The sequence below is a fragment of the Pleurodeles waltl genome, chromosome 9 (assembly GCF_031143425.1).
Source record: "Pleurodeles waltl isolate 20211129_DDA chromosome 9, aPleWal1.hap1.20221129, whole genome shotgun sequence".
NCBI lineage: Eukaryota > Metazoa > Chordata > Amphibia > Caudata > Salamandridae > Pleurodeles > Pleurodeles waltl.
The window spans coordinates 941,080,508-941,095,426 of record NC_090448.1 but is presented as its reverse complement, the minus strand read 5'-3'; the positions used below and the strand labels follow the sequence as shown (position 1 = coordinate 941,095,426).

At 42.1% G+C, this 14,919-nt stretch overlaps 1 protein-coding gene across 5 annotated transcripts in view; it reads right to left on the bottom strand.

The window, feature by feature from the left end:
- Positions 1-14,919, bottom strand: part of WDR25 (WD repeat domain 25) — a 648,317-nt gene that overhangs the window by 30,813 nt on the left and 602,585 nt on the right. The gene's annotated exons all lie outside the window — the stretch shown is intronic.

The following is a 14,919-nucleotide window of genomic DNA, read 5'->3' as shown; positions in this document are numbered from 1 at the left end:
ACCTACAATGGATCCTTAGCAACCGGGCCAATTACCCCTTCAGCACTTGACTCTCATTAATACCATGCTCCGAGCAGTCCAAGGCTCTGTCGGGAAAGGAGGTGGATTCAGGGGGGTAAACACAGGCTCACGCACAACATGCATGCAGCAGCAGCAATAAAGATCGTCCAGCCAAATACCTACTTTTGTGGTTTTGCCGCTAGCAACACACAAAAAAACATGACATTCTCACAAAACTACACTGTCCACCTAAGTTCAAGGCTCTAGTGTTTCTTTTAGGTTATCGCCCAGGTCCCACTCACTGCTAGCAATAGTGGTTATTTACAAATCACTGTAGGCAACATCTGGAGTAAGCCCCACTAGTAGTCCAAGTCTCAAAAGTCCACTCTGACTCTATTTTAAAGTCAACAGTGTTAAAGCACTGAAGTGATTTCTCGCAACAAGGTGCCCTGGAGCTGACTTGAGTTCAAATCAGTCTTACCCCCACCTGCAAGCTCAAAGCGACTAGTGTCCCTGAGCACTCCATGGGTCGAACGAGCAGCACTCTCAGGTCAAAAATGTTCCTCACATGCAGTTGCACTACTCCAGCAACCCAAGATTCTGATCTTTCCATGTTAGGTGGGAAGAGGGGGTGATCCTGGTGAGAACCCTTTGTCTCAATGCAGGCATGCAGGGGTCTCCTGTCTCATGTCTCTGGCGATAACTCCGACCAGATCACAAATCTTGTTTGTCTCGGTGACCACCCCCTGCCATATGGGGTCACTGTATCCTCCCTACAGACAGCTCCACCCTGATTGCCACATTAAAGTCTTCAACCACTGCACCTTCTGGCACATTGGGTCATAGTTCACCTCCGCATAAGGGCTGTGCCCCTCACAGTAAGGCAATATTTTCAGAGAAGCCTTTCACTACGTAACGCTCTGGCCCAATCAGTGCAGCGATGCACATGGCTCAGTTCACGGTGGCCCTGCTCTGACATACAAGGGTCACCAACTTCGTTCTGCACATGGACCCACAGCACAAATGGTGCACCAACTGTCTCCTCACACCATGCAAAAGGAATACATTTCACATGGTTCTCTAATGGGCTTCACTCCCTCCAACATTCTCCTCTTCCACATCGGGCACCCTGGTCTTGGCAAGCAGGCAGGCGCTGGTGCTTCAGGTTCCAAGGCAAGTGTTCTTAGATTATGACGTACCCTCTCCCAGCAGGGAGACTAGGAGGCCTAGGCCCTCAGTCCTGGCCACAAGCAGAAGTTTTGCTGAGCTTTCCCCCCTCACATAGCCCATCTGACTGCTTGACAGATGACAATTTTTGGGGTCTCAACTCCCTTTCTTATAGTCCATTTCAAGATGACAAATGTGATACAGTCTTTGAAGTTTATGTTGGGGTCTGTTCTCTTCTGAAGTGCCCACTCCTCTTCCATCTTTTCCTCTTTAAAGTTGTCTGCCATGGCACGTGCGACTTTAAAGCTGATAGCCCTACAACACAGGCTATGGGAGTGACTATTGAGTTTACACCTGAATGATATGTGCATCAAAAGCTTAGCCCAGGGCACCAGCTCTATACTTTAGGATTCTCTTATCAGTCCCATCTCCATCCTCAGATGTGCCCAGGACCTTTCCTTGTGACCTCTCCCTAAATCAAAGGGTACCCTTTGAGCTTTACAGGGGAAGCCTGTCTCTACCCCCAATAGTGTGCTTCCCACCCACCCTACAGGAATGCAGCAATACACAAACCTATCTGGGGGTGTTCCTCTACCTCTTTTCCTCATGTTCACAATGGAGCCCTGGGTCTCCCAAAATGGAACCCATAGTCTGCCATGTACAGTACCTTTCACAAGCACACATACTCCTGTTTAAATGCATTTAACATTCATACGCTGCATAGCACTATATCCTTTGTACTGTACCACTCACAGGCACACAGAGCCAGAACATGATTCAACATACTTGTACTGCACAGCACTACATCCTTCATGTGCTTCACCATTCACATACACCCAGCACATGCATTCAACCTGCACTCACAGCATGGTACTGCATTATCTCTGCACTGTACCCTTGACAGGCACACTATACCCAGCACATATAAATCACACATGCGTTGTGCAGCGCTACACACCAAACCAATGTAGGCCAAGGTTGAGTCAAGCACACACAATAGAACTTTAAAATGAGTGAGCCTGTAGGCCTCACTTTGGTGACACAGGTTAAAAAGGGCCTGTTAACTTGTACTGATCACTACATCGTATGCTGCCACCACGGCGCCTGTGCTACTTAACTTCTGGTGAAGGCAGTAGCCTTCCACCACTATGATAGTAGCGCTTTGGGTGCACCATCTGGGGCGACAAGACCACAATCCTCGAGACAGGCCTATGTCATGGCGCACACGCATGATCCATGTTTTCCTATGACAACAAAAATCAGCATTAGAGATCCAGTAATCAGTACAGTTGGGGCACTTGAGGCAGGGCTGCATGTCCATAACCATAAGGAGGTCTTTTCCCATCCAACAAATGGTCTATACCAATTGGGTTCGACCTGTATTATAATAAAATTGGATTTTTGGGGTCCTGAATGCCATTGCCATAAAACATGGTCATTAAACTTCACCTTTGTAACTCTTTTTCGAACAATACAACATAAAAAAGCTTAACTGTTTAAATCCCCCCATCCGACAACAGATTGCTCTTCTCTGGCTTACATTTTGCAGTACAGGCCCATACTGATATTACGTCTTGTTTGAATGTTGTGTAGCATGAGCAAAACATTTCTGGTGCAACGTCATCCAGATATTCCTCTAATGAGTTTTTGATATTGGCCAATATGCACCCTCTTAAAAATGAGCAGGAAATAGTATTTCTTTCTTGCGAGTTCTCTTGTGAGTTAATTCAGTGACTTTCTTTCAATTTTCATATTTGAATTATTTACACCTGGGTTGTCGAATGCTTCCAAGTGCCCAATCCTCTTATTAGAATTTTTTCAACAGAGTAGTCAATTACATATCCTTTGGTTAGTGCGTAATTTGTAAAATAATAATTGCTGGGATCCAAAGTTTTGCTCAGAAGGCCATGGCATCATACACCTTTTATCCATCCCAAGATACTCACTTTATTAGACTAATGTACCTTCTTTTTCATCTTTCTCCTTTTGTCTTTTTTCATCGTTTTCTTCCTCTTTCTTTACCCCTTTTGTCTTTTTCTCTCTCTCTTGCTCTGGGTCAAAGTCTAATGAGGAAAGTATATGCCCTTCACCAAAAAGTGAGTGACCCCCACCTGCAATCATCCACTCACATTAGTCACTGTCTATGGTTCTTCATATTCGGGACATCACATAAAGATATTTTGTATACGTCCCCATAAAGCTTTGCAGGAAGCCTAGCAAATAACAAGACTGAACATAAGGCAATTATATCAGGAACCAGGCTCCTGCTAGCTCCAACCTTAGTGCTGTTCTTTGGGTACCTGGCAATAGTTACAAAAGAATCTTCAAAATGTGATTTTGGAATCTTTCAAAAACAGCAGACTTAATATATACCCCAAAACTCTGTGTGGTATGGTGTTGCCAGTGTGGCCTTGGCTCCATATAATGGGAGTACTGTATTCAGCATGTGACCACTGAGGTTATTCTTGCATCATAAAGTGGCAGCCGTCATCGGAATCAGTTTCCGCATTGATTTTTCTCTTTGTTGGTTCCACATCATATTATCTTATATCCTTTGGCCAACTTAGTCAAACCAAGACTCTCTCTTAAGGTCTTCTGGCTTCCTTGACTGTAAATGTTTGTTGCGGCTAGTGTCTCAGATTCTCGTTTGTTTACATTATGGCCTTGTAGTCTGCTGCTGCTGAGAGCTATGCTGGTTGTTAAAAACTCTGAGGCCTTTAACAACTGCAATAGCTCGAAGCAGGAGGGCGGTAAGGCTAATGGAACATTCCACCCAATAAGGGTTGAATGCTCTAAATGAAAAGGGAGAAACATGAAGAAAGAAAAGAGAATGTTGGAGCAGAAGGCTTTTGTTTATCACATTTGTTTATTCCTTGTAAGGCTTGTTGCTGGATTCAGTTTGAGCTGATCTCGTTGTTAGGATATATGTTGATGGTTTCTACATACCAGTTTTCTGAGGTGATTGATCTTTGTAACGTGTTGTGGGTAAGTTGTTGGTTGGATAGTTGGTTAGGTCCTTGTGATTATATTCCTAGTGGGGCCATGTCCAACTCGTACATATCACTTTATCAAGGTCTTATGCCTGATTATGTTGTTTGATTATTTTTTTTCAGGCGCTTCCTACTGTATTTCTTTGGTCCGGATGTTGACCCGCTGGCTATTAATTTACCCTTAGGGTTAAAACGTCAACAATATTTTACTGTGGACTGTACTTTAAAAAGTTGTCAATTTAAGGCATGCAAATAATGGATGCAGTATTATTGTGAATACGGAATGAGTTATCAGCCACAGTTCTATGTGTATATATTTGTAAATAAATATTCACGGATGCACCTTTTGACCTATTCACTTTTTCACTGCGCCATCACTTTGTAGGAACACCTCAGTTTAGGAATGTTGTATTTATCTTGGAAAAAATAAATGGAATCTGTTCTCAATTTTCTCTATTTTTGCAAATAAGAAAGGATTTATATATACCTCAAAAAACAATTAAAATGTTTAAATAACTAAGGAATGGAAGGAGAAATGTATTTATACAAGTAGTTTGGATGTACTCTACCATTTGGGTTGGTGATTTTTTGCAGTGGAAGTCAAGGCTGACATTTCCCCCACAAGGACCCTTTGTTTGTTTCTAAATAATTTTACCCTGGTCCATGTGTTACAGGGTTGCCGCATAATTGTTTACATATAGAAGGCGTATATCAGCCATTATAAGCCCAGAGTTACTCCATTGTCTTCAATAGAGCTCTCAACATTCCATTGTTCTAATATAGCCTTACAGCCCGCTGTAGTGGGCTATACTGAACAATAAATGCCTGCTCCAGCATTAAAGGCCTGAGCCAAAAGGGAGGGCCTTTAGCAAGGGAGCAGGACTTTAATGCTGGTATAGCCCAGCTAGGAAGGGTTATAAGGCTATTAGAACATTCTGCCACAAAAGGGCAGAATGTTCTAATAAATAAAACAAAGGCCTCACAAGGGGGAGAGGATTAAAACCCCATTGGTCTCTGTGAGGCTTTTGTTCACAGCAACAGCTATGAAAAAAAACACTGGAATTCTGGCGCTCTGGCTTTTACCAGCCATTAGAAACACAGAGCACTCCATTTTTTTTCAATGGAGCTCCAATGTTCTATTAATTGTTAATGTACTTTCAAAGCAATATGCTTCAAGATCCCCAAGTAGACAATGGACAGCTAGCACAAGTAGCACTGAATAGTTTGTTACCAACGTTTTGGCGTTTTTATTGCTAACCAGACTGGGAGTGCCCAGGTCTGTATTCGCACTCACCAACATTGTTAATGAACGGACATAACAAAATTGGAGCCATGACACATGCTTGGATAACATTGGTGGCAGCTGGGTACAGTTGCCTGGCCGTTCACATCTCGCCCTAATTGTGGTGGTTTTGTGTACACGTTGGATGTAGGCAAGCTAGCCCAATCGGTATATCCAAATGATTTAACATGACCAAAGCAGTAAGAATTGAATTCTGACTTCTGGGACATATATATATATATATATATATATATATATATATATATATATATATATGTGCACTGCCTACTCAGCAGCCGTGAATAGGCAACGCATTCAAGGGAAATACAGAATGGCTGCTTCAAAGCCACTCCATGTTTCACAGTGCAGTGGCATGCCACCTGCACTTTCAAGAGCAGAGAGAGATCTCCTTGCAGAAGGGCACAGTAAGTGAATGCACGTGCCTGCAGGGGGATGTATGGGGGATCCATGGTACCCCCTGTCTCCCCCCACAAAAGGCTGCCTTTTTATGGCACACAAAGGCATGTTTGCCTCTGCATTCGCGTCTGCAGTAGGGCACAGAGGAAAACTGATTCTCTCATTTGCATGGGGCAACGCCCCTCTTGCAAATGAGGCACCAATGTAGCATGATAGCGCTGGTACTATGCATGTGCCAGTGCTATGAGTATTACTGAAGAGGATGCCCAAGTGCCTGTGGCCCTTTCTGTAATACCATTGTGCCCCAGGGGAGCACAAAGCAGGTTCACATGCCTATTGCATAATATATAATAAGACCACGGATCTATGAAGAGGTCTAGTTTTTAGTTTGAAGTATTTCATACATGTCAAATGTAGCACCAGTACCAGCTAGATGGTGCCCACACCTTCCTAAAACCAGCATGTAGGCCACTAAGAATAGTATTGTTGTCCACCAGGTCCTGTAGATGATTTAAAGTACTTTAGCATACACTTTACATGCCCTATCCAGCAATTATATTGTCAGTAATGTGCTTGATTGTTGATTTCCATGAATTTGGAACCTTACCACTGTTAGCTGCGGCATTTTATATTGATGGTTAAAATGCCCCCCTTTAATATTTACTTTGTATAAGTCCACCAGCAACACATCATGTTGTGGACCTCATTAAATCCAAGCATAAGTATAACACCACCAGTCGTGCAATTATTTACTTTTCTTAGTTACAAAATTTCACTTTCCGGTTTTGGCACAGGGATGGGGTCAAGGGCAACACGTTTTCATATTTATTTTGTCCTTGGGACAAGTAGACCCAACCCCTTCAGCACAAACCCTTTGGCTGCAAGTTTACAGAGAAGGGAACAGTCTGCAGTTGAGGTAATATGTGTATTAAGCTAATGTTCATGCTGTTCAAACTTGTATTTATGGTTCATTAATGAGAAACCTTCATTATTAGTGTGACCGCTGTAAATAAACATTTTAAGGTCACACTGCAATTCAGGCAGTGGTCCCACAAAAAATAAAGTACACGTTAAAAAAGTTTAACAATATGAGGCTAAGTATAATGCTCCAAGAATGCTCTCTGATTAGATGCAAATGTTTGCAGAAGCTTGTAAGCAAGAGTGATGATGATTCTTTGCTATCAAAATAAAATGGTTAAAAAAAATGCAAGTAGGAAAAACGTTGTTTAGCTACTATGAAATTTTAGGTGCTATTTCTTTGAAGCGTCATTTAGTAAAATGTGTTAATGCAAGCTAGTATTTCCAAAGAATATTCCTAATGGAAACGCAGGCCCTCATTTTGACTTTGGTCGGCTTTTTGAAAGACCGCGGAAGCCGCTGCAGCCAGCAGACCGCCATTGCTTGCGGTGTCCTGACCGCCATATTAGGAGTCATTGGAGGACTTCTGGTCATTTATGGGCGGAGGTCCGACTCCGAAGAGGCAGTTGCATAACCAGCAACGCTATGGAAGCAAGACTGCACCCACCGTATTACAAGCCGTAATACGGCTTGGCAGAGTCCTGCTGGCGTGGCGGTGCTGGCGATGCAAGACCGCCAGGACCAATCTCCTCCCAGACGACCTCCTCGATGGAGGACATAAGCGATCGTCCGAAAGGGGTGTGTGTGTGTGGTGAGGAGAGTTGGGTGCATGTATGTCTGCGAATAGGGGGTGTATGAGTGCGTGTATGTGTGCGCATGGGGGTGTATTAGTGCGTGTCTGTGAGCGAGTGAATGGGGGTGTGTGTTTGCATGTATGCGAGTGAATGGGGTGTGTCTGCATGTATGGGGGTCTGTGTCTGCATGTATGAGAGTGAGTGGGGGTGTCTGTGTGAATGTATGCGTATGCCAAGGGGTGCTTATGTGAATGCATGTGTGCGTGAAGGGTCGGTGAGGGTGTTTGTAAGTATGTGGACGGGTGGGGAGGGTGTGTGCATGTTTATGGACGTGTGGGCGTGTAAGTGCCGGCAATGGGAATGGGGATTCCTGTCGCCGGGTGAGCTTCTGCCAGAGTCTTTCTGAGGCCTGCTGCTGGGTTGGAGGTGCTCACCGCCGGTCACGGCGGTGCGACCGCACCAGCGGGCCAGTCGGCGTTGTGGAGGTTTGCCATCTGTCAAACCCCACAACTTGTGATGTGGTGGTCTTTACCACCGGGTCCGCAGTGGTAAGACCGCCACAGCGAGGCTGGCGGTCTGATGACCACCAACCTCGTAATGAGGGCCTCAGTGTAACCATTTTCAACACAGTTTTGGGAAGCATAAAAATAAACAAACTCTGGCAAAGCCAACCAATCCGACATTTTTTTAGTCTTTTGGTTTTGTCAATGCATGAATTGTTTTGACATGGCTTCTGTGACATTTTATTGTTGTGACACCATTGTAGCAAACACTGGCAAAAAGAAAACAAACTTTTGGTTTCAAAAAGCACACATTGCCACCAGTGGCGTAACAAAGGCCCGCAGTCCCCTGCAAGAGGCCCCCTTACACAGCACCTGCCTTGAATGAGTCTGGAGTGGGGCTCCATCCAGTTTCGCTACACCACTGATTGCCACAGTAGTTCCTGGTACTGATCAAAACTATTTTGTATGCCAATATGTTCCTTGTGGACGAGCAGAATGCAATCACTCACAGTAAAGCCAGCCGATAGATAGAGGGAGAAATAGAAGTTTAATCAAAATATCTTTATTAATGCCAGACATAATTAGGGACCCAGTTCTCAAAGAAAGTCACAAAAGTGCACCCATGGTATGCCTTTGCATTAGTGGTTTTCATGAATTCACAAGAACTTACAGTAGTAGACCAGGAAATCCTACTCCTAGAAAATATTTGTGAACTGTATTTTAGCACGAGCAAATATGCATGTGTAGATTTGCTCACACAAAAATTGGTTGAGTGTTTACAAGTTCACTTTCTCTCCAACCACTTTATTCCCAACCCTGAAAAAACTTCTACTTCTGCCGTTGTCAGGAGTAAATGTCCAACCTTTCTCATTATGGGAAAAGATTAGAGGAGAGCTGCTGAAAATCCTTAAAACATGCAAATTAGTAGGTTTGCAGACTCAAGGGCATTTCAGCCCTGGAACTATTGCTTACTGCTTCCTCCGGCCCCAGTATATAGATTTGTGGGATGGTGGCAAAACAAGGAAATTGCTATAGTAAGGATTGAAATTGTAAGTATTCAACTCTACTATAGCAGTAGCACAGGCATAATCAGAGGGGCTATTATCAGAGCTCTTACATAATGAAATGGCTGCTATAATTTGTTGCAGCATTACATGGCACCAAAGGGACAAGTAGATTTTTTTTAGAGGACAAGTAGATTTCACAAGCAACCTGTCCCATGGACTAGTAGATATTTTATTAAATTCCACACTCCTGTGGCTGTACCTCATCGCCCTCTTTCTAACTAACAGGTACAACACACATACTTTTCCCTGCGACACTGGGCATTACAATTGGTGGGGAATGATAAAAAATTGAAGATTTTTTGTTAAATGAGTCTTTGCCAATACCTAGTGTTTCAGTTGATTTCTGTAAATATTAAGGTTGTTTGTAGTGCTTAATTTGTAGAAGAATAAGTGCCATTTGCCAAAGCTCTACTCAGAAGCCTGCTGCCAACCAAAGCACGTTGAATACCAAGGCTGAGTAGTCTGGATTCCCTCTCATGACTCTTTACTCAACTACCAGACACTCCATGCCCCTTCAACTCACTCTTGCAGGTTTCTCCCTTTTACCTGTGTGATGGTTTTTACATTGTTCTCTTTCTCCTTGCTTCCTCTTTGTGCGTGTTCCCTCCTTTACTAGCAGGAAATGTCCGATTAAGAAAAATGAGTGCAGGTCAGCTCCACTGGGAACTATGGCTCAAATTAAGCCCTGGATGAATTTACAACATGGTGAATCAGAGTTACAGCAGGGTCACTGACATATACCTATAACTTTTATCTTTCCGAAATATTCACTGTGTCTTGAATTTTCACACAATGTACACATTATGAAAGTCAACTATTTGAACATCATCGGCCAATTCATCAAGCCAGCCTCACGTAGGGGCTATTTCTACATACAACTACAAAATGCTTGACGTTAAAACAAAGAGAACTATAAATCAGTAGAACAAGTCCTCCAATTGGTTTGCCATACGTTTGCTTCAGCGCTGGCTCAAAATGTGTAATAAAATGATCAAGCCTGAGTATCACAATTGCCCAGGTTTCCTGAAGACAGCATGCATCAATACTCCCAGTGAAAAAGACAGTCCTCGTGTTCCATTTTTGACTCAATCTGCCAAGTTTCAGCTAACGACACTGTAAGAGATTAAGATGGAGGACAATAGGGAAACACTGGTGCCCTTAGGTGAGCTCAGACTCCAACTCACCAGCTCTATGCTTGTAGCTAATTCCAATCAGACAGGAGAAGAAATTCCAGCGAAAGCAGGTGTTGTCTGACTACATTTTATCACACCATTATGAACTCCTTTGTTTAAACCCCACAATTACAGGATGTTCTTTTTTCTCCTCTATCTAAGAATCACTTGTAGGGTCCCTGATTTGGCCCTCAAGTCAGTGCTGGGACCCTATATTTGTATGGGCTACAATACTAAGGCTATTAGCTATTTCCTCATAGTCCTGGTCCAATATAGCAAAACTGTTGATTATAATTGTTCACACAGGTATGTTATCTTGATTCACCCTTTATAAAAAGTATTCACATAGGATACCAATAAATTGGCTTTGTATCAGTATTTCATGTAATCTGAGTTTGCTCCCCTGCTCTCCAAAAGCTTGTTACAAGAACTTTACTGAGGATACATCCTACATAGGTAAATGTGCAAGTTAAAGTTGTAACCGCAGTATTTTCAAAATATTACTTCAGTTTAAAACAACAAGAGCTCCTTAAAGCTGTATAAAGGCGCAAATATAACAAATAAATTCTGAACCATCTTGTCAGAAATTAAATCATTTCAATTTCTCCTTGAATCCTTTAACCAAGAACTCTTAAATTATTTCAACTGGAGTAATATTGACCACTTATTTCTCAGGGATTTTTATCGCACAACTCTCTGTCCTTCTGATCCCACCCTTCAGAGACAAGAGGGACTAAGGTTGCTGACTGCGTCTATAATCTATCTGCTTCTCTATGTCCCCTTTGGTCAACTCTGCTTTTTTGCTAGCAACTAATTCACTCCTCTGCCCTTGGTAGTCTACAGGGTGAAGATCGAATTCCTTTGCATCAGGTTTCAATGAAACATAGAAATTTGGTAGCTCTTTATTACTTTAAAGTATAAAAGTACTCAGCACATCAGTCTGCAATGCTTTTTGTAAGAAATGTTTGGACCTTGTGCCCAGAAAAGGGGCAGAATCAGATAGTGTTGCTGACTCCATTTAGGACTTCATGGCATTATTGCTTATTCCACACAAAGCATATTATCTATTTCCCGTTGGAATCATCTTTCTATGCCAATGTAACTTAAATGCCATAATATAAATCCATCTATTGCCATAGTCCAGAGTCTGTGCTTGCTTAGATTTCTGACTCTGCAAAGATCCGTATGACCACTGGCTATATTTATTATATGGATTATGCTGCTTCTTTTGAACTTTTGTGGCTTTTAACGCCTTACTATCCTTCAAGTCAAAAAATGTTTTTGTTGATTTGACTTGAGGGACTTTATTGGGGCCATTGTGCTTGAATGTTGTAACACAACAGACATTTTGTCTTCCATGTTTGTCCAGGTCCAGACCATGTTACACTCTCAACAATGTTTTTAGCCAAATCTGTCATTGATTTTACCTCAGAACATCAACTTGCTTATCTACCTGATATTAATACAGGGCACTGCAGACTGTTAAAAAAGGGTGAATTGTCTTAGGCACCAACCCAATGTTGTTGTAAATTTAACTTGTAAAGTTGCTTGTCATCCAAGGAGTCGGCTTTCACTTCCAAAGTCACTTCCCTCTTCTTACTGAGTGCAGAAATGTGGGATGTCATATCTTGTAGGATGGTAACTTGCATATTCATTTGAGAGGACTGTCACCTTAGAGGCACCTGCCATAACATCTAATGTCCTGCCCACTGATTTCATACATGAAAGCATTATTTGTGCCAGAAGCATCTCAAACTGGACAAGACACTTTTCTTATTCTGATAAATACATTGGTTCTCTGCACTCAGTGATATCTATCTGTAAAAGCTCAAGTGACAAACAGGATTCCAAGAATGCTAGGAAATCCTCATTTAGATATGATGATGGCTTTCATCGTGAATTTCAAAAAGTATACAATTGCATGAGCTGGGTGCTTTACCTAACTCCAGCATGCTAATCTTCAAGACTCACAAATGCCCGCTTCATGGTCTTCATTTTGGAGAGATTCAGATACAATGTTGACCACTTTTGGTTATCATTATCCTGATGGTCCATCCCATTCAATGTACATATACTTTCTGTTTTAAAATCTTATCCTCATTTGTCCTTCACTTTGTCTTGGAGGTCAGCTTTCAAGCTCATTCAGCAGATAGGGAAACAAACAGCAAATAAGTAAGCAGCTTAGCCATTGGCTGTGCGACTTAAGAGGCGTCTGCCGCTGCTGTCTGTGGCAGCCACAGCTCACAGCCCTGGCCTACCCCAAGCTTTATACTCACCTCACCTACTGGCTTCCTAACAAACAGAGTGCAATACCCAGCAACAATCAGAGATACCTGGGACATAGTACAGAAACAGCTGGAACAAGATGGGAAAAATTGCTGCGATGTTCCTGTACGATCCATTGTGCATGAGGGATGATCCAGTCCTAGAACACCGTATGTTTCATAGTGAATATTCTGATTATTTGTCTAACTGGGTGGTTGCATAACATCTTGGCATTCCTCTAATTTCCAATTAAGTATTTCACTTGACCAAAGTCTTTCTGGGCAACCCTGAATCTTTTGAAATCTAAGAACCTTTAAAGGAAAGCATGGTAGACTTTTCCGCATAGTTTAGCCCAGATAACGTTAGCGATTACCAGTGTTTTTAGATAGTCTTTAGGGGAGGGGATGGAAGACATTCACATAGGCATCTGAGTTAGTAATGCAACATTACTTGAAGGTTTAGGTACAGTCCTTCTTGAGTCAAACTGTAAGATATTTTACATTTGTTTGTAGATTTTCAGTACTGGTCCTAGACAAATATTGAGAAGGACTGAGTACTAGGGGTATTCTTGTAATAATTACTCAGCAGTTTAGTCATAATAGCTGGAAAGGAGAACCTTCCTTATTAAAGCATATGGACTCTCTCATATAAGATGCTTTCTGAGGGCACATGTCATTGTCTACAGACTAAAAATAACTGTAAACTCCCGACCTGCGCTCTAGAACTTGGATTGGCCTATATCCTGATTAACAGGACAACTGAAATCTGAGTGGATGTGATGTTAGTATTAAATTTGCCTTTATATATTAGTTAACAGCTCACCACTTACATCTTCAATGAACTGCAGATCACAAGTATGAATATGTACAATTTCAAATCAGCCTTCCATCTATCCAAGTTGAGTACATCGGGTACCATTATTTGGATAATAATAACAACTGCCATTTACAGCATTTAGAAAATGCCGAATAGTATGTTATATTATCATCTACCAGTAATTTAGACGATGTACAAATAGGTGAGTGTGAAGGACGAAAATGTATTGAGACAATCACATAATTTGTAGCTCAACATATATCAGAACAAAAGTAATTACAGGAAAAAGCTGTACGGAGAGCAGATTTATTATCTTCTTCATAATATGAATATAGTAGTTTTTACAGAGGTCCATTCATGTGGAGTGACTCACACAACATGTGTTTCGCTAGATATCGGCTACTGAACCAAGGGCCTTTTCAAGGCAGTTTTGCATCACTGTAGTCCTTTCAAAAGAAGAGCAGCTCATGTCTGCTTTCTAATAGTCAGGCAAACGTCATTATATTAACTTTTGTTAAGGTGGAATGCTGCCAGGTTAGAATATGAGAGAGAGTGACTGGATTTCAAAGGTTTTTTCTATGATGCTATTTTAGGGCAGTCAGTGAGAAATTCGGGTGACCTAAACATGCTGCACTTGTCAGCAGCTATTGATAGAATTGATACAAAACACAACTTCGAATGATTGAGAGCGACTGTAAGTGCAGCCACACTTTGATTGTTTCAGTGCTTGCTTAAGAACCAGACTCTCCAAGTCAAACTGGCCAGATTCTACTGAGTTACGAATAGCATCTCTTCGGGAGTTTCCCAAGGATCTGTACTCTTGACCAGAACATTGATTACTCACATGGTTTGGTGTCCTTGTCTCATCTCCGATGCTCACGGCGTTGAACATCAAATTTATGCAGACAACACACAGATCCATTTAAAATTGGAATAGTAATCAACCTCACAAGTAGCATGCTGCCTATAAAAACTTCAAAGCTGTCTTGTCTTAATCATCTAAGAAACTGACACCACCCTCATGGGCCCTGCAAAGTCACTGTACTGCTCTCTTAGCTGTTTTGAATCGTTGTGTTAACTGGTGAGTTCTCCTAGACCTACACATAATGCACACTGTTTATGTTATACAATTCTCGAGACCACAAATATGCATAACTCACCTATAAACGTGATGCCAAATACACCTGCATTGTGGAATGACACTCATATTCCTAAACATAAAATGAATGTCTACATACTATGAACCTAGGCCAAGAGGACCCCTGATCTTGCTAGACCTCTCTGGAAACACCTTTGTCCACATTGAGTAGTTCAGACTCCTTTAAGTAAGATGCACCTGGTTAAACTTTTCTCTGTTCTTCTAGAATCACACCCTTGTTGCCGATTATTAGGGGCGAGCGCAAAGCGCTCCGTTCCCTGATGTAATCTCTCTTTGGGCTTCTAACCACGCCCATGTCACGTAGTCCCTTACATTGGTTTGTGGGCTTGCCTTTTAAAATCCGCTTGCTTTCATTAGTGTAAGGCATGCATACGTCATGCCTTTTCCAGTGATTAGCCCTCCTCAAGCACACTCTCCAATTACTGGAAA